The sequence below is a fragment of the Aphelocoma coerulescens genome, chromosome 9, assembly GCF_041296385.1.
Source record: "Aphelocoma coerulescens isolate FSJ_1873_10779 chromosome 9, UR_Acoe_1.0, whole genome shotgun sequence".
Lineage (NCBI taxonomy): Eukaryota > Metazoa > Chordata > Aves > Passeriformes > Corvidae > Aphelocoma > Aphelocoma coerulescens.
In genome coordinates, this window is record NC_091023.1 from 7,509,073 (window position 1) to 7,535,357 (window position 26,285).

At 37.6% G+C, this 26,285-nt stretch overlaps 1 long non-coding RNA gene across 1 annotated transcript in view; it reads right to left on the minus strand.

Annotated features, from left to right (window-relative positions):
* The window catches only part of LOC138114929 (uncharacterized), a 153,521-nt gene that overhangs the window by 75,363 nt on the left and 51,873 nt on the right, over window positions 1-26,285 (minus strand). Inside the window, exon 2 of the long non-coding RNA XR_011152885.1 lies at window positions 23,950-24,032. This is a non-coding gene — a long non-coding RNA (uncharacterized lncRNA). The remainder of the gene's footprint in view (window positions 1-23,949; window positions 24,033-26,285) is intronic.

Consider the following 26,285-nt stretch of genomic DNA (forward strand, 5'->3'; position numbering starts at 1 on the left):
TTTTAGTTTATTTCTCCGTAGATAGGTAAGACTGCAATTTGGATCAGCTGGATAAAATCCCTCTGCAGCCCCTGGCCATCCATTGGTAATAGCAGCCTTCTGCACCCAGCAGCGCCCAAGAGATGCCTTTGCATGCACAGCTCTGTGCAACAGCCAAACCGAGCTCCCAATTCCCACTTCACGTAAACAGTGACTCAGATCACTGAGATCGGGCAACATTTTATCAATAACACACAGAGATCAGAATCAGTCCAAAGCAACAAGCTTCAGGATTTTTGTTAATTATTTTGGGGCTGCTGGAAGCCTACATTTCTTTTCAAACAAATTACACTTCAAACATCTCTATCTCAGCTCTCTTTGCTTTTTTTCTCCAGGGTTGCCTCTTTATTTTCGTGGGAGAAAAAAAGGTGTGTTCTTTACACGCACTAGGCAGGCACTGAACTGAGCATAGCCAAATCCCCCTGTGACTGAATGTCTACAGCCCAATTTACTGCACTTCTCCTTTCAGTAAGCAGGTAAGGCAAAGAATGGAACAATTTTCCTTATCTCCTACTTGCTGCTCAGTTGCAGCAATGGGTGGGGAGGCAGCACCATCTCTCACTCCAAGCCGACCTTTCTCAGCTGCATGGCCAGAAATTGAAATTTTGAGATGTTCATAAATAAGTAAAAACCTGCCTGTATTTAATGCAATGTGATATTTGCATAATTACTTTTCAAGGTAATGAGTACAACAGACACCAAACCACAGAAGGTTGAATATTTTTAGAGCAGCCTGTGCCAGCAAATAAACACAGAACTCTTGTATCAAATTGCAGGGAAGTTTAGAACCAACATAATTTATTTAGAGAACAATAAGCACCTATTTCTGCTGGGCAGGTGGCCAAGGTGAACAAATGAAAGACATATATGTAATCGAATATTAGATGAGCCATCATTTCATTTCCCACCATTTGTCTCTCGGAATATCTGTAACCAACCCTGCTGAACAAAACATTACAGAATAAAGGTGGCTGTCAAACCACCTCCTCCAAAGCCAAGAAAACAGTTGGGCTGAAGCAAATGATAAAAATTTGAAGGAAGATATTCCGAGATGGTGATCCTCTCTTTGTTAAATGATGAAATCAAGACCAACTACAAGTATTGTTTTAAGTCACAGCATTTTAAGAAAATAAAGCAGAGCAGTAAATACATAAAACCAGCCCATTAAAACTGTTCTATTTTGGACTGTAATGCTATGCTCTAATGCTGCTGAGAAATATATTCTAAAACTAGGAGGTTCTGCAAACATAATTGGAGAGAACGAAAATGAAAAAAAAAAAATAATAAAGTGGTTTGAAAAATGTCTTTTTTTAAAAAAATGCAAACCCACAACTTTTAGTCTCCCCAAATGCATCTTAAATTAAAAACACCTGGATAATGTACTTTGAAAATAAAAGCAGAGCTCAAATAAAAAGAAAAAAAGGACTAGATATTAGCAAACAAAAATTTTAAAAATACATGAAACATATGTCCATAAATGTAAGGTTTTTGCTTCTTGCTCGTGCCATAGAAAACAGAATTAGAAGTGGAACTTGAACAAAATTCAGGCTAGTAAAGTCTAGATAGTAAAAGACAAACAAAATTACTGGAGATCAGAGAGGATTAATTTACACAGAAACATTAAACATGAACTTCTCTGTTGTGTTACTGAAGACCTCAAGCTCTCACTAACATTTCCAGGAAAGTTAATGTATGGAAGAGAATGAAGTTCTCAATATCCATCCAAGTGACAGCGAGCAAGGATAAAGTAACAGCCTGCCTGAAAGGTGTAAACATCTGAGAGCAGGGAGAAGACTGCCCAGGTACCGTAACACAGTGTTCAGAAATTACTGCTTTCACTTAAGCAGCTGGTGTTACACAAAATTTAACAGTGAATATGGTACATATTGCAAATTATTTTCAGGGGCCAAACTGATTCCAATGCTGTCCAATATTAGAGAGAGTGCTCAGGACAACAATCGCCCGTCTCACCCAGTAAAGAATATTTCAGCTTCAAGAAGAGAAGAATTTTATCTTTAAAAGGACACTTACTAGGATGTGCATGTCACAGGAAGGTCACCTATCACCCTGAAAGCTCTTGTTCCAGCCAGTGACTCAACAAGAGACGTGACCAGAGTAGTTTGGCCAGCCCAACTACCACACCCATATAGACCACCTATAGCTCAAATACCCAGGAAATCATTTTGCTTCTGTTACCTGGCACAAGTTCTTGCGTCATAAAATGGGAATATTTTGCTTTCTTGGCTACACAGAATTTGTGTTTCAATCATTTCATTATTTTGCTAGATACAAAGTCCTTCAAAAATTCATGGGAAAATTGGGTTCCTTCCCCTGCATTTCTTTTGCCATACATGTTAAACAACACTTCAGAGAGAAATCTCAATTGTCAAGAGCTCTTGCAGCCATACATCAATCTTTTTAATACAGTTCATTGCATTTTTTTCCATCTTCTTCACAATAATAACTAAGACAGACTCTATAAATTCTAGGTTTTTGGTCTGCAAATAAAAACCTCCTGGACGTGTCCTTGCATTTATTAACGTGTTAGTTACCATGAGATTTTTGCATTACTTGCTTTCAGCAACTCATGGCAGGAAATAAATCATAGTAAATCTAAGATCAAGTCAATAATTCTACTGTAATTCAAATGCAATACGAGTGTCTCGCAAGACTCGTAAGCTGAAGGGGAAAAGGTTTCAATTTTTTTTTTTCATTTAAAAAAAACCCCTCAAAGCTTGCATTTTCAAAAACATTTAGACACGACAGTGACTTCCCTAGGATTATCTTTTTATCCCCAGCAAACACTCTGAGCAGAAATGACATTGTATTTTCTGGCAATTTCACCCTTTGAAATGCTCAGCTTTTCATCAGAAAGCCTGCACAGAAAGTATTATTTCTTCATTGTAACGTTACTAAATATATACCTGATTTGCACAGACAGCTCTGAATGGGTTAACTCTTGTTCTCCCAGCAGTTTATCTGAAGGTGAGAAGCCACAGTGGGGTCATAAGAAAACCCAACCATCCAGAAACCAATTTTTCAAAGCGGTTTTTGAACATCATAAGACAATACAAACTAACGCTGCAGAACCCAGTGCTCCAAGAACTCCTCTTAGGCTAAAGAAGCAGTGGAATTTTGTCATGGATTCTCAGCACTCTGGACTCAGTGCACAACAAGTGAGCTGAATGGTTACATTCAAGCCATGTTACAGCTCCCAGTGACCTGGATTAATCCACAATGTAAGAACAGTCAGGTGAGATAAAAGCTCTGCCCAGTGTCCTACCCACTGTCTCCAACAGGGATCAGCAGGGGAGTGTAGGAATGGGGATATTTTCCAAGCTTTCAGAAGGTGTGGCTTAAGGGTTTTGTCAACCACAGGGAGCCTCCTGGTATCCAACAACTCTCGAGTGTTTTCTTTCCATTTGTGTGCTGCCCTTCTGAGATCCTGACAACTTTTTGCCTGTATTATAACCCCTGTGCCAGGAGTTTCACCCTCTTCAGCAGTAAAATCAAACCTGAGCTTAGAAGTTCATTATACCCACCTGATATTTAAAATTTCTTTCTACCATATAAAGCATCTCTTACTGCCTAACTTCTCTATGAATGTCTACAATTGTGGACAAATTATTTCTAATGAGTAAGTCAAATGGAACTAAAATAAGACATCTGCAAAGGGACTTTCTAACAGAAGGGCCAAATAAATATAGGTGGATCTTGTTAAAAACTTATCAGGGCGGTATTTGGAAATTTGAAATGGAAAAGGTAATATTCATTGTAAGATCTAAGTTTTTCTCTTATTCACCACTGTTGATATATATTTATATGTGCTCAGGTGATCTTCTTTTAAAATAATAGCTCTTCCAGAACTTTCTTTTGGGCAGCTATACCTTCCTAATTTTTCCCAGATTTATTCAGAAGTAAACAAGTGGACAAGAAAACACTTTAGATAATTCTTTTGAAAGCTCTGCAGTACAAGTTGTCACTACCTGCTACATTTTAAATATTTCATTTTAGGGAATGATATTTATCATTCTTGTTGTCACTAGTGGAAATCTATCTAGAGAATAAATCATGGAGCAATGTCTCTGAGTCAGGCAGAATCAAGTTCTGCATTTTCTGCACTTCCATGAACTGACTCCACCCTGAAGGGGACTGTGGTAGGAGTTTAGAAGTGGATGAGGCCATCACAGTGTGGAGAAATTTGGTAAAAATGCTGGTGATTTTATCTTGTACAGATCTTTTCTCATCAAACAGTTACCTAGTGAATTACTCACCAAGGAATAAATTTCAAGCGAGCCCTCATTCAAGTCCCAGTTTTGCTATAAAACTAGAAATCAAATCATCACAAGCTTATCCAGCCAAACATCCATTTGACTTAGTTAAACACATTAAAAGTAGATAAAACAATAAAAAAATCCCTCTCAGCTGAGTTTATTCTTAATTAAACACAACAGACCAACTGTGCTGTGCACCTCAGGAAACTTCAGGGACTATGGAAAGCTCCAGATTAGATTACTGTGCATCATCCACAAACTCACCAGGAATTTTGCTCAGCTACAGGCATGTTTTATGTTCCACATGGAGTTTCTTTAGATGGTTAATCAGAAAATTCTGCTCACAGTTTTGTTATCTGTTTGTCCTCTTTTAAACTCAAATCACTTCTTTTCCCTAGCAGCAAACGTATTCACAAACAGAGGCACCTGTGGTATTTAATGCAGCTCCTGAAAATGCTCTTCTGAAGACAGCATTATGGGGCTTTTGTGTCCTGAGCACCACAGGATATAGGGCCTTTGAGACACACAGTCCTTACAGACACCCCATTAATGCAGCACTAAAAGTGGGCTAATAAAACAGCCTATTCAATGGGATATTCTAAAGTCAGTGTTGTGTTAGTGCAATAATTAACATTTTGTTAACCTCAGAAATGACAAGAGTTTGCTTGTGTCTGCTCATACCAGAGCCCTCTGAAATCTCTCAGAACCTGCTGGAGGATAGAGACAACCACCGAGTAAATAACTGGAAAAACCTGAGCTCATCTACTCAGGCAAGGGGAAGTTCACACAATTTTTATTTCCCAGACACAGACAGGGAGGAGGGAGCAGAAAAGCAAGGAAAAACAGATTTCTGCTACTACAGCTGGACTTCAGGGTGCTGTAACCTCTGCAGTGCTGCAGTGTCCTTTTCACAGCATGGAAGGAGGGCAGGGTATGGCCCTTCTTTATTTCACACATACCAGAAAGTCTCACAATTCATGATCTCAACGCTGCAGAAGGAAGAAAATTTTGCTAAGCTTTATAGTGCAATTACGGACGAATAAGAAGGTTTCTGCATCCTTCATTGTCTTCATCTGCACAAAGATCAGAGCTAATCAGAGCCTTTAAAATTTGGAAAAGATACATTGCCTCTGGCAAGTCCATACAGCTTGTACATTCAAAGTTTCACTCACACCTATTTGTCAATTAATTTAATACATCAGGAAAACCACCCTGACACACATCTTTTGTATTGTGATGGTATTGTTACAGAATCACTTTTCTGTTAGTCCAATTTCCTTCTCGGGTTAGATGGAAATGGAAAGCAGAGGACACTTCCTCAGTGTTTCAGTAAAAAGCATTTTCAGGATAGACCTTGACCAATCTTAACCCCCCAACTAAGCCTTGCACAAAGGGCAGGATGGAACTAAAGACAAAGCCTAAAACCCTAGAAAAATCAAATCCTAGCCAGCTGTATCATTAATCCAATTTCAAACGCAAACCTTGGTACTCAACAAAGAACAATGATTCTTATTTCAAGGGCTTTTTTCTCACCTCCTGCCAATGTGAGACTTGTCAGCGTGATGGTGATTAGAAGAACAGAAAGTGCCAGAGATACTTAAAGGGAATGGATGACATTTTCATGGTAATTGAAAACTAATTATATTTATCTAGCAAATAATCACTACATGTTCAATGTTTCATGTCAAAATAAGGAATGGGAAACTCACCCTCCATTTTCCTTATCATAAAGCCTGATTAAACGCTTATTAAAAAAAAAATATATATATATATATTTTCTCCTGAGTGCTTGATTCAGTCCTCTCTCCCTCAGGCTCCTCCTGCCTAGAGGTTACACAGCAGAATATGAACTGACTGCCCTGGACTGAGTTCTGCCCAGCACAGGGCACACAAAAAGCAGATGTTCCAATATCAGCAATGTGTTGTTCCATTTATTATAATTTTGCTTATCACAGGGTCTGTATGTGTTACCCTAGGCAGGTATGTGTTTACAAAAACCCTGTGTCTTTCTTTTGAAGGGGCAGGTATAATCTACTTTCTCTCATTACTTTGTACTTTTGAAGGTAAATAACTTCAGCCGCAAAATCCCCCCGAGAGCACACTGCTTGGCTCAGTTTCATTGGCTAACCAGGCTTGATAAAGAATATATTTTAATAGGCTACCATCTGCAACCTTCCCATTATAGCCTCTTTTCCAGGATGTGTGATATGTAACAACTTTGTTAAATGCATATAGGACTAATCTACCATGCAACATTATTTCAGTGTGTCACACACTGGAATTCAAATTATGCTATTCCTTTCTCAAAAAAAAATACCATGACTTCAAGGAGGAAAGTGATTCTGAGAGTTATGATGTATTATGATGTATTTGAACCTAAGTTTAAATCCTTGCATTAAACCCAAATTAATTTTGTGGCATTGGGAACGCTCAGAGGAAGGAGAAAAAAGGAATAGGAATCTCTGTGCACTTGGAACTTCCCTAACAAATCTTGCTCACCATTAAAAGGGACTAAGAGGAAAATGTTTCAGTTCTCTTCTTTCTCCTACAGCTACTGAGAATGGGGATGCCCATCCATGCGTAGAATCACAGAATGGTTTGGGTTGGAAGGCACTTGAAAGCCCATGTCATTCCAACCCCCTGCCATGGGCAGGGACACATTCCACTGGACCAGGCTGCTCAGAGCTCTGTCCAACCTGGCCTTGAACACTCACAGCCTCAGCTTCTCTGGGTAACCTGTGCCAGGCCCTCACCACCCTCACAGGGAAGAATTTCTTCCGAAAATCTAATCTAAACCGTCTGTCATGTTAAAGCCATCACCCTTTGTCCTATGTCTCTAGGCTTCCCATTAGATAACATTGTCACAGGCATTAACTTAGTACCTTCAAACTCCATTTCATAACATTTCATTCCTTGAAATTACACTTGGGTTTCTGGTAGGATTTTCCTTTCCTGTATTACAGAATACAGATTCCCCAAGAGTTTCAAAAAATATTTCTTTAATAGCTCTACTGCCTCCCTTAAGAGATACTAATTAATTTTGCACTGCCTTGCAAGCATGAAGATTTCACTGCAGAAACATCAACTAGTCAATAATCAAGCACAGCAAATCTGCTGGGGGTAGGTGCTGTGGATGAACAACATGTTGAAAACAGTTTTTCAGAAGGAAAAAAGAAAGTGTAAAGGTCAATACAGCTCTTTGCACTGACATTTAATTTCCTCATTCCATTTAACTATGCAGATCTCAAAGTGCAATAGGGAGATAAAAACAGGATTTATGTTGTGAGACTTGAAGTTAAATCCAGGGACCATACTAAGCCAAAATTCTGAAGCAAATTTAAAGATCTGGTACAAAGAAAACAAACAGTATATGAAAAAGGTAAAAACTACAGCAGGCCAGAACAGTGCTTGACCAAACAAATAAGCCACACTGGAAAAACACGTATTTTTTAACATTATCTGTATGTTTATATCTACAATGTACTAACAGAGTTGGGCAAGGCTCTTTGCCCTAGAAGCTCATCCCCACTGCATACAGTAAAGTCCATTTACAGCAGCACAGGCATGAGCTCAGTGTCCCCTGAGAAGACTACAAGTCACAGGTTAGGAAAATGTCTGTCCTTATGGATCAATGAATAATAGCAATTTGATCATCCTCACAAGCTGCAATGGAAATTCACACTTATGAAACACATGCAATTAATTTTCATTACCCTCTCCCCTTATCATCAGTTCTCAAAAATCATCTTTCACAAGGAACTTCAAAAGAACTTTCCATTCAAAGTAATGTTACCACTCTCAGGGACAAAAAGTAATGGGTACAATAGTATTTCACCATACCCAAATTATCTTTAACTTCTAAATTAGGGCAGTTCCTTGAAAAGTTTTTTTTTTAGGCGAAAGCTGCAGTTGTAATAGCAAAGACAGAACTTTCTGATACCACCCAAATGTAGACAATGCTGCTACCAAAGATTAGAGCCAGGTGCATAGAAAATAAAAGGAAAACCATATACATTTTAAATTATTTTATATTTCTTATATTTCATAACTATTTTGTCTTTCTTTCAACAGCTATTAAACTATTAGGACACCTAGGCCCTGATGAGTGCAGCTCAAAATCTTGTATCCTGGAACTTGGCCTCTATGAGCAAAGGATTCTAATAACCCAAATCTTCCTTTAGGTTCTATTCATATTCAAACCTTTACCTTCCACCTTACAGATTTTCTTGAAACCTCAGTTTAAAACAGAGTTAATTTTAACTCTTTAAATAGATCAAATTCCTACCTGGAAAGGTAGTGTTTCATGCACCTGTCAAGAACGAGTCTTTTCCTCAGCAGACAAGGAACAAGACCCTGTTATCACTTGATCTGTTCTTACTTTTTGTATGAGAAAAGTGATAATCTGATTAAAGTTTTATTTTTTTCTGAAAGAGAATTCCAAGTTTTAGGTGAAGGACTTTTTGGGTGATGAAAGTACATTGTTATGTAAACAAAGATGAGGAGCCATGGCCATAAAACAACATGAAAGGGATTTCTATGTGATGTTAAACATCAGCCTGATTAGAAATGGTAAGAATAAGATACTTTGTGTAAGGGAGATCTTACTTCCTGTTCAAGAGTGTCATAATACTGAGTTAAAAGTTCCTGTTCAAAATCAGCTAAAATAGGTATTTGAAAATGGATACAACTAATAGAATTGCATTCATCTTCCTATTGCTTAATTAGAAAACAAAAAAGCTTTGTCAAGAGATGCCCATATGAATAGACTTTCTGTCCAAAAATTCTGAGTTAAGGTTCTGTCTTGACATCAGATACAATTCTAGAAAGAGGAAGCAATTTAGATACCTGTTTTAGCACCAAGGAAAATACTCACAAACTCTAAACCACAAAAGATTCATAGGAGCCAGTGATTACTATAGCTGTGTTATCTGACCAGCACTGTAACGTAGTCTGCAAAATGTGTTTCCACTTTCTTAGGCATCAGGTTTTTCTTTATAAGATTTCAGTGGGATCCTTAAATTGCTAAACATCTCCATTTAATTACATATAGTACTGATTGAAAGCTTGGTAAGGTTTCAGTGCTCAGCTGCAATATCTATTTTTTATCTAGGAGGATGAAAGTCATCTTTCTCACAACGGATGTACTAACACACCTGTCAACAAATAATTGTCACGAAAGGCAGGCATGGCTTTGATGCTTAAATCATGTCATCCCTTACCTATCATGTACTAGATTAAACTCAAAGCCTCATTACAGTTGTGATCATTAAGTTCAACCTAGCTAAAAAATTGTCACTATCTCCTGGCTTACATCTCCCCAGGCAGCTGCTTTCTTTAGGTAGAATGACTCTGAAAGGACGAGGTAAAGCACCCCAGACATAACAGAGCCATCCAATCAGCTATTGCAGACAAGCACATCACATAACTCTGAGCATAATAAAATCCATCCTAACACCGAATGTCCCCTCTGCCCCTGTGAATGGCTGCTCCAGATCCTAATTCCATTCACAGTTCTTAATTTCCACCATAAATTTGTTCAGGGGCACCGCAGACTCATTTTTTGTTATGCCAGCATTGTTCATCATCTGCAATAGCTCTTTCAACCTCCATGGTGTTTATTCCTCAAGTTTTTATAGAAAACAGGAAGATCTTCTCTCTACATTTGTTTTTTAGCTTGCCAAATATTAATTTTAAACACAAAGATACTGATTCCCTCCCTGCCCCTTTTTGCTGTTCTGGGAGAGGGCAAGAGAAACCAGTCTTTTCAATGATTGTCTGTGTTCATGGGACACTCTCCTGAAATCATTCCCCTCTGGGAACAAACCTGATTCTTCTAAGGACCAAATAAAACATGTATTTCCTTGCCATATGCCATGAGAACATCCATGCACACCCAGAACCTCCTCTGCAGCTGTTAAGAACACGGCTGTTTGCCAAGGTGTCTCTGCTGCCCTAGATTGAAAATGTCGATTATCACATTTGTATTTCACTATGAGCAAGGCTATGCTTACAGAAGAGATTATGCAAACACAGGGAAAGTAATTAGGATGGATATTGCCACTAGTTGTTCAGATCACTTAATCACACTTTTCTGCTTTAAGATAGAAATTATTTATCATAATTTCCTTGACAAACTAAATGTAATACACAGTATTTCTCATTTTAAGAAGCAAGCTTTTTCTTCCAAGTATTTATCTTGGTTTGAAATGTTCCTGTTAATACTGAGCCTACAGATGAATCAGCTTGTATTGAGAGGGATAACATATGATTTGAAACTGAAGCTACTGTCATTTTGAATCTTTAGAGAAATATTTTATTCTGAAATACCAATACTTTCAGGATTCTACTCTTACAAGAGTCTTCCACATTAATTGGCAGGTCATATTTTCATTTCACTGCTATCTAAACAGAGAATGGTTTTTCATTTTGTAAATGTGTTTTTTAACAACTTCTAATTGTTTAAATCAGTGTATAAAGTTAATTAAACCTTGACTCCAATTGGCTCCTTTATGTAGTATAGAAATGATACTGATCTTTCTGAAGCATTATGTTGCTGGATAATTATTACAGACACATGAGAGTATTTGAAATTAACTCTGTTTATATGTCAAAATTAGCATTTGCTATTTACATATACCTCTTTTGGTTTTCTTTGCCAGTCCAGTTATAACCATTTCTCTTTCCAACTGCCCCACTCTATAAGATGTTATCAGTATGGTTATCTATCATAATACTTTTTTTTTTTTTTTAATTTTTTATTTTCTCAGATTTTTCAGTGACAAAAAAAAGGTGTTAGAGCTGCTACAGGCCTAATAATATTTTGATAGAAAAAATATTTAGATTATTTTAAAATAGTGCTAAACTTAAGACACACTAGGCACATGAGAGAATTTGGATTCAAGAGATACAAGTCAAAATTTACTGGATCTGATTCAAAGTCAACTGGGAATTCCACTGAAAGATTCCCACTGCCTTATAAATAGGCTTTCAATCAGGCCAATGGAGAGCACATTATGTACTAAGACCCTTCATGATAACTTCACTCAGTGCTACTCATCAAGAAAACAGCTGTTCCTAGTTTGGTTCATTTTTTGCTGCTGCTTTTACTCATTTATGGCAAAACTGTAATATTTTCCTGTAGATTTATCTGTTCAACTGTTTAGTTATATATGCTCTGCATTTAATTTGAAACTTCTTATCACTAAAAAAAGTCTTTGCAGCTTCCTCAAAGTGAAGAGCCATCAGAAATGTTATCAGAAGACTTAAAAAAAAAAAATTACTACAGTTAAGACATCACATAAAACCACACCATACCATACCAATATTAATTCCAGAAGCCATTCAAAGACTTCATTTGACGCAATTTCAAAGGCCACAAACCCCCACTAATTTAAAATATCTCCCTTTCCAGAGTGATTTCTCTTTTCCCCACTCAGCATTCTGATGTTCTCTTAAAAATGTTCATAATATGTTTTGCAGTTGTAGATATTGTCTTTTAATTAATTCACCAACAACTGTGTTCTCTTTTCACAGTAACAGACTGCTCCAGCACTCTTTGATAAACTTCATTTATTCAAATTAAGAGGTGAAGTTCTGGATAGGAAAGGTGAATTTGGGTACCAGGCAACTGCTTAGAAAGTTTTTATTAATTAGAACAAGTGTTTGATTCAAAGGCTGCATAAAGAACGGCACGATGCACCAACGTTTATTTGTATTATGTTTGGCTTTGTTTGCAATAACTCAGTAATAGCCTAATGTCAAATTTAGGACTGCTGCTTTGATAATAAAATACTTTCATGTATAATTTAGGCTTGACCTTTGTTTTGCCTCAGACATATGAAGCACATTATATAAAAGAAAGGAGATCAGTTTTTAAAATAATCTTGCCCTGCTATATTGATGAAGTGATCTAACTTCCTAATTGATCCAGCCACCCATTACACACTTTCTATGGCTCAAGATTGATTAAGTGATAATTGCATTTGATGTAGGTCTTATACCATGAAACAAACAGTTCATCACACCAAAAAATGATGAGGCTGCAGACTGGACAATGAATTGATCCATGCAGTGTTTATGTCATAATCTATAATATCACTGATACTATATTCCATTAGAAAACACCACTTAAGATGTCAGTTTTTTAACCCTTTCCTGCAATTTGTTGCAGATAAGAATATTTACAGGGTCAGCCATGGTGAATTACTTTCCTCTTTCCAAATATCATTGCAAACCAGCAGTTCAAAAGGCCACTGAATGCCCAGGCAGCTGCCTTTGAGTGTCCTCTGAATACATGCTGAAACATCAGACATCTTTACACTGCTTTTTGTGAACCTGGGATAATTTTTTTGAGTGGTTTGTTTTGGTTTTTTTTAATATTGATTCTCAATGTAAGTGGGTAAAATAAGAAAACAAATTTCAGTTACTTCCCTTTTGTTTTCATTGGCAAAAACTGCTCCTTCAAAATGAGCATATGGATGGTGTCAGGAACAGGATTGTGCCTTGTCTCCTGACATAACCACAGAGCCAGGCAACTCTTCTGAGTCCACATTTGCAATCATAAGTGACTCATTTTAGGATGTTAAGAAATTCAAGAAAAGGAGGGACAGGGGGGATAGAATGCTAAATAAGTGACTGTGTAAGACAAAATGGAATTTTCAAACTGAATAATTAACCACCGTGATATTTCATTTACCTGTTTTCTACAGCTGCCTCATCTGGAATAGTCTTTGCACATGATGATTTGTGTTAGTGTCTCAAAGCCTCCATTCCATCTGAAACATTAAGATCAATGGAATGGGGCTGAACCAGCTGAGAATTGGACCCAAGAGCTTTTCAAGTAGCTATTTTTCTCCAAAAAATAAACAGTATATCAGGATCTCATTGATTCTCAAAATGTTGGTAATAGTGCTTTGCGGCAGATGAGGCACTATTATTGTGTCATTTAAAGCATGGACTGCATGTCTGATTCCACTAACATCAGTCAGTAACAACAGCTGCTCTCAAAGCAGGCTTTTACCTGCAGAAACCAGCTTTTGGAAGGTAAATGTACATTTCTGCTGAATATTGGGAGCAACTAGAGCTGCATATGGGATAGTGAAAATCTCGAGAGAGATTGTTATAGAACAGACAAGAAAACCAAAAGCAATAACTCAGCTGGAGGAACTGAAAAGACTTATTCTGTATCCTAGGCCTATTCATTCATGAGTCTGATTGCCTTTTTTTTTCTTTTTAAATAGGTTTTTTTCCTTTCTTTTGCTTTATTTAACTCATTTTAACTTATCTCCAGATCCATAGTTCCCAAGCAGACTGCAAAACACTTCCAGAAATACCCATGGCCTGTGTTAAACCAGTTCAGCTGGGATAATCCTCGCTTTAGAAAAATTCTATCACTACTTAAATTATTGCAAGCACATTTCAAGCAAATAACAAACAGGATGTGCTGCTATGGATGTCTGGTTAGTGCCAGGACAGGGATAGGGAGTGCTGCTTGCCAGGCTGCAGTTTACAATCCTCTTTCCAAATGATCTCAAGAGTCCCTCCCTTTCTTTGAGGTCAGCACACTCACAATTTACCCAGAAGTAAAGTTTGGATAAAAAAAAAAAAAAGAAGCTGGTCAGAAGAACTCCTGGCAAAGAGCATTGGCTTGTTTTCTCTTCTAGGAAGAAGCTGTTCCTCTGCAGCATTCAAGGGATGGACTAATCCATTGTAAGCTCTTGTAAAGTGCCACATATGTAGTCTTGATTATTGGATTACTATTTCTGGACTCAATATTTAGAAGAATTAGATATTCTTCTATGCTGAAGCAACAAAATTTAATGCATTTCCTATATTTCCCAAACCACTGGATTAGGCTGACCCTTGCTGGACACAAGCCTCTGCTAAAAAGCAAACAGCCCCAGTTTGAACAGTTCATTAGTTTCCTTTGTTGCCTATTTTCTGACATCAGTAAGGGTTTAGATCATGTTATAACCCTCAAGTCACTACACTAAAACCAGTCCATTTTTTGATGCAATGTCACAGTAATTTCACTGCCCCAAAAGCCTACTTCTCCTCTATTGGAAGCCTGCTCTATTCATTTTCTTTGAATGCAAAGATGGATGAAATTAAGATATTTTTTTTTTTAGTCAATCCAAGAATGCAATTGCAATCAGAATATATTTTTCTATTTATATGCATTATATATATACTTATCAGATACATTATACATATATGATTATATACACAATTCCTATTAACACAGGGACAGCCATTAGCAAAGGGACAGTCATGTCCCCTATGACCTTTATTCCAAATTGAGAACACATTCCTCTCTGCTATGTACTTTTGTCCATACCACTGCTTTTTCCTGTGACCTTTGTCTGACTTAACCTTAGATATTTTTGCTTCTTCCTCACTGCTTTTGCCTCTTGCAAGTCTTCCATAACTTCAGATAAAAAAACCCACTAAGAGTTAAATATCAGTTACTGCTGGAATGCAAAACCTTCAGCTCTAAGTTTGGAATTGAAGAGATGGAAGAACTTGCAGGATAAGGCATTTTTCATTATTGCAGTCTTTGCCTGAACATACATAACAAATGTGCTTGACAAACCAAGTATGAAATTGCTACAGGCAAAGGGCATTAACAAATTGGCAAATCTGGTGCCTTAGGGAAGTAACCAAGATGAAGTTGCCTATCTGAAACTGCTGTCTGTCACTGTCTAAATATACACTTTCAAGTGCCGCAGGGCGTAAACTGAAAGTAACTTGCTGAGAGGGTGCTGACTGAATACTTTGAAGGAGACTTCATTTGTGAGAGCACACGCCAGTGATACATTCAAGGAACTCTTCTTGGGGTTTAGGAAGGATATTTGTCAACCCTGTATTGTGGAGCTGTGTGGAATATCTTGTCAAACTCACTTGTACCTGATATAACTGGAACCATTTATAAGGCCCAGGACATTGAACTATAAATTGTCTGTTTCTGCTTAATCCACATGGCCTTCTCCTACCTCATTCATAGAAGTATAATCTGACCTGTTCATGTGCTCATTTTCCTTACAAAGGACATTTTGAGACTAATCTAAAATTGATATGCAAAGTAATGAGGCAAAAGTACACTTTCAGATTGCTATGCAAAACTTGTCCACCTGGTAAGAAATGGCTCAAGGTGCAAGAGTTTTAAGAAAAAAGATGGAGCAAAGTTCTAAGCATTCTAAATAGAATTTTGGTGAGCAGTTAATTGTGCTTACAGCTATATATAGTGATTGCTTTTAGCTCTAAAAAAAATTAAATAAATACTTTACTACTAGTGGTGATATTAGCAAGGAACATGGCTGCGGTCTGTGAAGCTGACAGGAGACACACAGCTACTCATTTATCAGAGATTCCTGGGAGATGAGGGTGACCTGCTGCTCGGTTTTACAACATTAGTAGAACTTGCAACTTCAGACAGATTGCAACGTTAATGCTACAGACTAATAATAGCAGAAAAATTCACATTGCTGAGGTGAGAGCACAGAGAGTTTCCAGGACTTGGTGCAAATAAACAGTTAAAAAACTAGGAGTTGTATTTCCTGAGAAAGGTGAGAATCACTGCATTAAAAATTTCAGACAAGTTTAGGCACAGCTGAGGAAACAGGCAATAGTAAACACTATTCAAACATGAAAAGAGAAGCATATCAAAGAGGGATGTAAAAGCGCAATCTTTTTAAGTAATAAACTCTTCAGTGGGAAGCCAGGCAACAGCAATCTTTCAGCACTTGAGCTTATGATTATTCGTGATTTTTAGCTATATCACCTCGTTGCTTGCAGCATTTTGAGTCTTTTGGAACTTAAATAAAATGTCCTCATTAGGCCTTAGCAATACAGTTTTCCATTTCCTGATTTGATTGCCACTCAGTAAGACAAAGCAGCTCTTCTAAAAGGCACCAAACCCAGGATAGCTACAAAACAGACCTTCAGAGATTAAGGATAAAGTTTCTCAAAGATCATGGCTACCATGTCCCCAGTTTTAAAAGTTATATTGCAGGTAATGAATGTCCACTTCAAAGCAGAAGTTACTTACTTCTTTCTAGCAAGGGATGTCAACCATTAATTGGAATTTGAGGCCACTGAACTCTGCTTTCACCTGTTCTGCAGAAAACCAGAACAAATTCCACTGCATGCAGTGGGATTCTCCCTCAGTGAAACCAGTGCCACTGAGAATACTGGCAGGTGAGAGAGTCACCTGCAAAGGCTCCTACTCAGGTACCCTGTGCTCAGGGCTTTTCAGCTTCCATTTTAACCCAGAGATAATAGTCCGAACACTATCAATTCTTTGAACAAAATCATGATGACAGAAAGTTGCAGTACATATGGTATTACTTCCTTCTTTAACCAGACAGAACTCCTATGGCAGAAAAATCCAAGGAGCCAAAATAACAAAACAAAATAAAAAAACTTTAACATTATATTATACTTGTTTCCAGAAATATAATTTCTGGCATCTCTGGAGTACTTCATATTGTAACATGTTGCCAGTGCCAATCCCAAAGCTTTTCTAATTTTAGATGCCTCAACAAATCAGTTAATAGAATAATATTACTTCCACATTTTTTTCACTTTGTCAGAAGCCAAGCCAGATTTTTTTACTTAGCCTTAGCTCACCTCAACATGATGCCAAAGCTCAGCACCTGATCTCACTGGAGCGGCCAATAACAGACCTTAGCAAAGCCAACCCATCTGTAACACAATGATATGGACTATTGCAATTCCTACTGCAAAAAAGGATTAATCACTGAAGCATTAAATATACAGCACTGACATGTTCTAATGGAACTTAGGAAAAGGAAAACAAATTAATGAATTTACTCTGCACCATAAAGTAACTGCTGTTGTCACTGATACAAAACCACCAGCAGAGGTTAAAGTGTGCATATCCTGAGAGCAAGAGACCAAGAGAGTAAACATATGGAACGATGGTAAAGAGCAAACATGTGAAAGATATGTTGCCTTTTTTTTTTAATGACTTCTATATCTGATTAAGCACTTCTCTATTAAAATCATGATCATAAGCCAACAGTTTCAGTAATCATCAAATGATCTTGTAGAGCTCTGAATTTTAGAAAGTGCTGATTATTCCACCCACTGAAAAATAATCAGGCTTCAAGATGCCTCAGACTGCCCACAAATTAAGGCAATAAAAATCCTCAGTGTGTTTGTGGAAGAGAATAATTTTCAACATGTATCTGTGGAGAGTTTGATGAAAATCAAAAGCAACAGCTGCTATTGTCTGTGTTTATTGTATACAATTAATTAGAAAGCCCAGTGCCCTTACTGGATAAATACTGACATTACAAAAACTAACAGCATATTTTGCCTTGTGAGTGGCAGTCATAGTAAAGTAGTTGATTAAATCACTATAGTTCTGTCTCCTATGTCACAAAAACTTGAATGTTACTAGTACATGGGAAAGCACTTACTGAAGAATGTATTTATTCTGGCTAAATCAATTTCAAATGTTTAGAGCTCTGCAAACTCATATTTTCTCTTCACTGTGTTGTAATTGCAGAAATGAATATGAGAGTGGTGATTACATTTTTCTCTAACTCTCTGACCTTTTTCCCCTGCCCTGATGCTTGGCATGTTTGGGAGAAACATCTATTCGGAATTTCGTTTTCCAGCTTATATGAAACCTGCTAGGGATGTAGATCTAGTCCATTTACGCGTTTGGGGTTTTTGGATGGAACATCTAAAAATTAAAAAGCCACTTGTAAGACCAGCTATACATAGGGCAGCAGTATTTGATATATTGTATTTCATAAGGACTTGGGGACATCGACCTGATCCAACAAAAAATGGAAAGGGTCGATTTGTGGCAGCTACAGCAACTGATTCATTCCTCAGCAGATTCTGTTTAAACTCATTTCCGAGTGTGCAAGAGTTCCATATTTCTTAATAGAAAGGGATCATAAACCTTTTTTCCCCCCAGAAATACCTACTACCTTTCGTGATTTTAAAGCATCAGTTCGGTGCCTTACCCACACGAGCAAAGATGTGGCTTTCTAAGAAGGTTGTCAGGGGTTACCTATTTCACCACTCTCAGAGAATTAACAAAATCCATGTCACTACCAATAGCAGTTTAACTCATGCTTGACGCACTCCCATGTTCTTAGCTCCATTTTCTTTAAATAACCTTGCTCAGAGACGCAAACAAAAAATATAAAACAAACAAGTTTTAGGCTTCTCATAGGGAAAAAATATTCTTTTGAGTCTAAGTCAAACATAATCAGCTTGCTTACTGAGAGTCTTGCAGTTCATTTCTGAAGCTGGCACTGTTTGCATGAACCAATTACAGTGCCTTTCACCAAAGTGGTTAAAAATGAATAATAAGCCAAAAAAGCCAATGCTAAATAAGTAAAAAGTGTGCAACAAGGAATAAATAAGAAACCATTTAAATTGACACGAATTAGATGGTGACAAGATAGACGGCGTTCAGCACTGCAACCCTGGCCCATGACCCTGTAAACAATGCAGATTATTCCCATCTAGGGAGCACTCAGGAATAAAGCTCTCTGAACACGTAACATCAGAGCAGCACCATCCCACAATCTTACTGTATGGCCAAAGACTGGCAACAGGATTTACATTTTTAATCTTGCATAAACAAAGCATAACATTTTCCAGCAATCCTCAGTGAGAAGTCACATAGGAACTGACACATAGCTGAAAAATAAAATTTCTCCTTGAGCAGGTCAAACAATCTATAGTAGAATACATCTGAGTTCAGTTCAGGTCATACATACAAATATTGATCAGCAGTTGAAATACTGGTTGACAGATCCAAAACTTACATTTAAAATGCCAGAAGCCAGGACTTCCCTCAGAAAAAGCCCAAATAAGACCTTCATTACTTTAAATACTTCAACAGATGGAGCAGAAGGAAGAAGACAAAGGCCAGTGTGACTTACTTGAAATTATTCCAGGAATCAATCACAAGGAATTCAAAGAAACTTTCTGAAGCTGCATAAGACCTTCAGCTAATCCTTCTATTTATTTAAATCGGTGAAATCCTTGACTGGTGAAGTTGGAAATGCAATAGACTAAAATTCAACTCAACCCTCTCCAGCCTGCTGACAAAGTAAACAGCAGTTGAAAATATGGAAAAACACAGGTAATGAACATTACTGTGTCCATTACTGACAAACCTGGGCTGCTTTCTCTGTTACATCAATAGATGGCTCATTTGAAAAACAATTTTTTGTCTTTATTAACATATACCTCTTTACTGAACTTCAAGTATTTCAAGGAGGAATTACCAGTTTTGACACACTTATTTGGAATAGGAAGACATTCAAAACAGTCAGAAAGTGTAATAATTTGGGCACACTGGTAATCAGAGAACTCTGGCCCAAGTTTCTGTTCTGTAATTCACTATTTTGGGAGAGAAGTCCTAATTTTGTTGTTAAAAGTAAAATCCTCTGTTTTTCCTGTGATTGAACTGAGAACACATCTTTCACCAAGAGAAATAGTCATTGATCACCAAACTCCATTTCTGTTGAAGTGATCAATGACATATAGCTGGATCAACACTAATTTGCTGCCAGCCTTCCAAATCAACATTCACTGGTATAGACAGCATACAAATATTAGTATTTCATTCTATTTGCCTACATCCTTTCATTTAACCTCACTGGTCATATTTTATATTTTCAGCCTCTTCTTTTTATAGCTAGAAAGTCAGTTTTAGGTATTTCCTATATTAATAAACTGCTAAGCTATGTTTTCAATTACCAAAAAAAGTGACTATAATCTAATAGTTTTCCTGATGATTTGAACTCCAAATTAAACAAAAAAACCATGGAAAACATAGTATCAAGTAGGTACCAAAAGTAGATGAAACACTGATATATGGAAGAAAATAGCACAATTTTATAAGAGACATTTAAGACAGTCATACAACTTACCCAAAAGCTTGGCTTTGGGAGAAAGCAGCAGATGTTTTTATCTAAGAAACAGCCAAATTGATCAAATGAATACAGCTATTCATAGATATAACAGGCCCATATGTGCTGAAGAAGGAAACTAGATCTGTAAAGACACAATAATGGCCAAGAGGTCGGAGCTCATGCCAGCAGCCCTGCAGCAGCACCTTCACTGTACTGCTCTTCAGTGCTGCCCTTCCTCGTTTTCATTTATTTTGACTTAAAAGAAACCAGGTGGTGCCAAAAGAAATCAACTTTTCTCACAATTTCTTTGCTGTTTTTTTTTTCCTAAGCAGCAATGCTTCTTTAGCTGTGCAACAACCCCATTTTTCTCTACAAAATACCTGTGGATTAGAGCACCTTGAGCCACAATAGGACGACAGAGTAGGGCAAGATGCATGAGATATCATAAGGTTGAACCACAGCAGACCAGCAGCTTTTGAGTCAGCCCATGAAAAGCTCCCAGAATAAAGCATATTTTCCCCTTGACCTTTACCTGCTGCTAGGCTCTGACTCACAAGATTGTGTTTTCCCTCGTGGTGAACATTTGTTGAACCTCAGCCTCATTTATCATGAATTCTCACACAGACCTTCCACAGAGAAGAGCTAAATGCCAAAAATGAATCGCTCTTTTTGACTAGACACCTGGGCAGACATTGCAACAATGACACCTGAGGTTATGTGGCTTTAACCATGTTCCTCTTCCATCATCTTGTCATAAACAGAGTACCTGCCTGGCAATTTGCTGAAGGTGCCACTTAAAAGGAAGATTGGAAAAGTTGCTAAATACTGAAGACTAAAGCTTAACATAAATTTCTTGTAGTTTGTTACTGTCACACAAAACTGTGACAAGAATAAGTGATATAAAAGCATAGGAAAAAAAGAAGCTGTTTATATACTCTAGTAGTTCACAGAGTGTAGTCTACAATAATCCTCTCCCAGCTGGCCACCCAAAAGGGCAGACTTTTATCTTTATTTCTAAGTGCTAAATCATGGATATGAGAGGCAAAGTTGCAATGTTTTCCAAAAATCACCTTTCCAAATAGCATCAGAAACAGGGACAGAAAACAAAACGTAGGCAGTGACTGCTATCTAGGCTTAGAACTGAAGCACAAATAGGGAATGCTGTTCTGTGAAATAGTCACCTTATCAAAGAGTGAACCACTCAAAAAGGAGCTTTCAATAACTTGTTTCCTCATCAGCAGGAGCATACAAGGCCTCCATCATGCTAGTGGACACTTACAACATTTAGAGTTTTAAAAGTTCTAGCCCTGCTCCATTATTCTTGCTTGATCCTAAGTGTAACCAGCCAAACCACAGCATTACTTCCTCTTGTCAGGCTGCTCCTACACCTGCACAGCTCTCACCAGCTGTGCCTGAGGTCATCATAGCAGTGAGGGAGAGCCTCACAGAAGCCTTGTGACAGGGTCACTGCATCCTCAGTGCCACCAGCCTCACTCCACAGATCTGCTCTTATTATCCCACATTCAAGCTAACATAGCTACAGCCTCTATCATCCTTCTGAGCCCTGGCTCAGTGCAATAAACCCAAGCCTAACAACTTCCTAACCCATGGTTTTCTACCAGTTCTTAAAGACTGGGATGGATTAAGTATAAACCAAATTGTCAAATATGCCATAACCTCGATTGCAACAGGCTTTTGCAGGCTGGAAATGTGAAAGGCACCGTGAACAAGTCAGCCTTGGAGCTTCTTTTGAAGTGAACAGAGACAGCTGGGCTCAGCCACAGGAAGGGCCTGCTTTGGGCAACTGCAGGAAGGAGGGAGAATCACCCTCAGGAGACAGATATTTCCCTTCAGGGTCTGGGAAGAAATAGAGACCTAAAGTTGGGTGAAATATATCCAGCATTTGCAGAATCTAAAATCTTCGGGTTTGAACCCTAACACGCCGTGTGCTTAATCTAGTCAGTTCAGTTTTTATTTTACTTTTTTTTTTTTTTAATAACTTTTTAGTTTAAATGTAGCTACAAAAGCAATGGGTTTAATTAGGGGAATTAAGAGCATAAAACAATATTGTGGGACAGTTCTCAAATGGAAATGAAAAGCAGAATTCATCAGCAGATGAGCAAGGTCAAACTAACTGCTTAGGTTTATAAATGGCATACATAAAAAGGCTATCCTCCTCTTTCTTTCACACAGCTCCTACACCATGCATCCAGCTCCCTTTGCATTCCCTTGCTTTTTGACTGCAATTGTGGTCATCATTAAAAACAGTCTTCCTCTTTTGTTTCTATGGAGCTTTTGGGAGTTTTGTATGAAAAAAGCTTTAAGTTGAATGCCATTAGATGCAGCCTTTCACACTGGGACTAAAGAGCCTAAATTTATAAGTTATAGAAGTGATCAGCTACATGACATTCCATTATATTGCATACCTAAATTGGATCCTTTCCTATTATAACCTACAATTTCGAGTATCTGAACTGCCTTCATGGTGACTTGCACTGGCGTACTGGCATGTCTTTACACTGCTTATGACACCACTAAATTTGGCACAAGCAAAGTTCCTGCAAGTGGCAGCATGCTGTGCTACAGATAGATCTGCTGGGCTGGACCAGATGGCAAAATTCTGTTTTGCAATTGTACTGTTGTGTGTGTGTGTGTCTGTGTGGAAATGACAAGACAAGAAAACAAAGCCAAAAAATCCTCACAAGAGAAAGGTGGGGAACCGCTATGAAGAGGGAGGGACAGTTAGAAAGCAGATTAGCTCTACTAATGTGTTTATGTATCTCCTTTTAATTAAGGGGATCTTGCTTCCTACAAAAACTCCTTAGAGCCAAGCTTGTGGGTTTGACTCCTCTATAGGCCATCCACTTGAGAGTTGGACTCAATGCTCCCTGTGGGTCCTTCCAACTCAGAATATTCTGTGATTCATTTATTTTAACTCCAGTAGAAGTTGTGTTAGTTCATTTGGGCAATGTGAATAACGGCTATTAGGCAAATTCTATCTTCCACTGAATAATTGTGGGAAGGAGAAGAGTAGACACCATTCTGGCTTAGATTTGTCAGTGCCCAGCATGGGGGGGGTTCTGATTCCTAGAGGAGGGCTTTGCGTACCCAGTAAAATATTGAGAACCTGCTTGTTTTGTGACACAAAGTATGAAAGCTCAGTGACATAACTCTGATCTGAAATTGTCAATATCTGAAAAGATGAAGAAAAAATTCACATTTAAATCAGAAAATAAATAGAGAACTCTTTTCCCTTTGTTCACTGAAATAGTACAGCTATTCTTGTCAGATAAAGATCTCCTCTTCCAGAAGTTACAATCCCTAATGTATATGTGTACTTCAAATATCCAAAGTCCATTAAAAGCAGCTGTAAGCAACTTGGTGTATATCATTTAGTGCAAATTCAGGCAAAGTTGAGCCAGTTTGGAACTTAACAAAAAGAGCTCCTGTTGAATTCCACTGTTGAACTCACAGAGCTATTGATGTACATTAGAGTTCAATTCAAGTTTTGTTGAATTTGACTAATTTCTCCAAAAGAGTTTATTAAAAAAAAAGAAGAATTTTGCTTTATTCTATTTTATTAAGTGGAAGAGAGAACAATTTTGAATTGGTTCTGTTGGGAACTCGGGGTGGTTTATCATTGTCATCAGTAATAAACTCATTTTGTAGCATTACCAGTAGGCACTAAATGATGTGTAAAATAAAGAAATTAAAAGAAAGAGGAATACCTGGATGCTCAGAGAAGAGAGTTCACAGGCAGCTGGCTGCTGGGGTGGTGTCCTGCAGTGCTGAAAAACTCTCTGGGCATACCCTTTTCCAGTAAGAAGAAAATACCCATGAGGTTCAGAGGTCACAAAGGAGGAAAAAATTCCTACACTATTCAAATTTTCACCTTTTTTCTTTTTTAATATTCTTCCTCTCTTAACCTCTTCTCCCCCCTCTGCATTTCTTTTTTCTCCTCTCTAGAGAATGCCTTTAGTCAGTGCACATGTTCACCTAGATGCACCAAGATAAAAAGATCTTCCACCTGTGCATTGAAAAAGCTTTACGTCTAACAAGCACAGGAACTATAAATAACATTTATAATAAACTTGAGGAAGGTGGATTCTCTTTCCTTGTTTCTTTAGTTTCAGAGACACTGGATTCTAGTCTGAGAAGAACTGAATTAAAATGCTTATGCATCACTGCCAGGATTCATGACAGAGTCATTATCAGATAAAGATAAATCCTCTAAGCAAAGGAAATCAGTCTCTCTCTTTTCCACCTATGCTTGTTTTCCCAGGCTAAAAATGAAGCAGATCACAAATGTGTATCTCTATATAGTGACTGCTGAAATATGGCACTTACTAGGCAAAACTGTTCACTCTGAAATTCCCCCCTACAAAGTCATGTTATTTTGGTAACAAAAATAAACCATTCTGTGGTAAGCTTTTTCTTCCTGTAAGGTGCATAAAATCCAGATACGAAAGATAAAAGCATTCATTTCCTGTATTGTGCAGGACAAATGATAAGCACAAAGTGATGCTTTCCAGTAATTCTTCATTTTGAATAAACTTACAAGAGCATAAGGATGATACAGTGGTGCCAGGCCCTACTGTTCTATCATAGCTCTCACTATATCTCATAGAATTTCTTATTAAATATCTAAAATGAATATTTTATTTATTTGTTGTGATATTTTTATTGCATTTAAACAATTTTAGTCCTGCAAATCAGGTTTTTTCTGGGCTCTATGGAACATTGTGGAGAATCGTTTTTTGTTAAATGTATATACAATCTCATACCTTAAGGTTATGGACACCATATGGCTCTTTTAGAGCAAGAGTAGAGCATGTATTGCTTTTATAAGTTAATTTTTTTGTCTTTATAGTAGTATATTAGTAGATACAAATCTCAGCTTCTCTTTTTTTTTTTTTTCAATGAACATCCTGAACAGACTGGACTGATTTTTTAAAAATACCTACAGAATATTATGGCAATTATAGCTCTGGAAATTCAAGGATCTAAAGCATAAAGCAAACACTCTATACTTGTCTAAATTATTAATCCACAATCCCCCCCCCCCCCCAAAAAATACCAAAACAATTAAATATTTCCACCACTTCTTGCCAGAAAACCTGCCGAGATGATGAACACACTGCCATACTCAGAGAGCTGCTCTGAGCATCAGTGCAGCCTTCAGAAAGCAAAATGTCATTGTGACTGTGTTGAGAAAAACTGATAATAACTCTTCACAGTCAAAACAACCTAATTCTTTTGCCAAGAAACCTGAACAGAGCATACCTTGAGAACTATTCGTTGTATTTTTTTAAGAACACCAGGCATGTACTCTAAGAGGACAGGAACACAGGAAAATACAAAGAACATATTCTGAATTTACACCATGATTTTCACTCTTCCCTCTCATTCCAGAAACTGGCCGGGGGGGGGGGGGGTGGGGGGGTGGGGGGGTGGCAGTCAGGCCCAAAGTCCAAGTTTTCTGGATAAAATCCTGTGCCATGTGCATAAAGACCCCGTGCATGGGAGAAGAGCATTAAGAAAATACTTCAAAGATATATTTCATATTAGAAAATCCCAAAAAATATTTTTCCAAGCTGCTAGACTTTCAGATATGTCAGCAGCAGCCTTATTATGGAGTCTTTAAACAGGATCCAGCTGCTATGCTCCATGTGAAATATTAGAAAATTTGAAATTCCCAATAATGAAGTGCTAGATTTTGCAATTAAAAACAAAGTCATATTAAGACATCAACTTCTATGATCATACAAGTATAAGTCACTGTCAAGTGTCATCCAAAATCTAATACTTTCTGCATGAAGATATGGCAGAATAAGAGTTTATATCCCACTTATTTGATCTTTTAACTAAAGTAATGTCATGAATCTCATCTACTTTTTTACAGCAGCAGACAAGCACTATCTATGACTGACTTGACATACTGCAGAAAACTGAGAATTTCATTTTTGCAAGTTTGCTGATATATTTTTAAAAAAACATCAGCAGTCTTTCTTTGGATTTTCACACACAAACCAGTCAAAGCAGGACTATCATTTGTGTGGCAAGA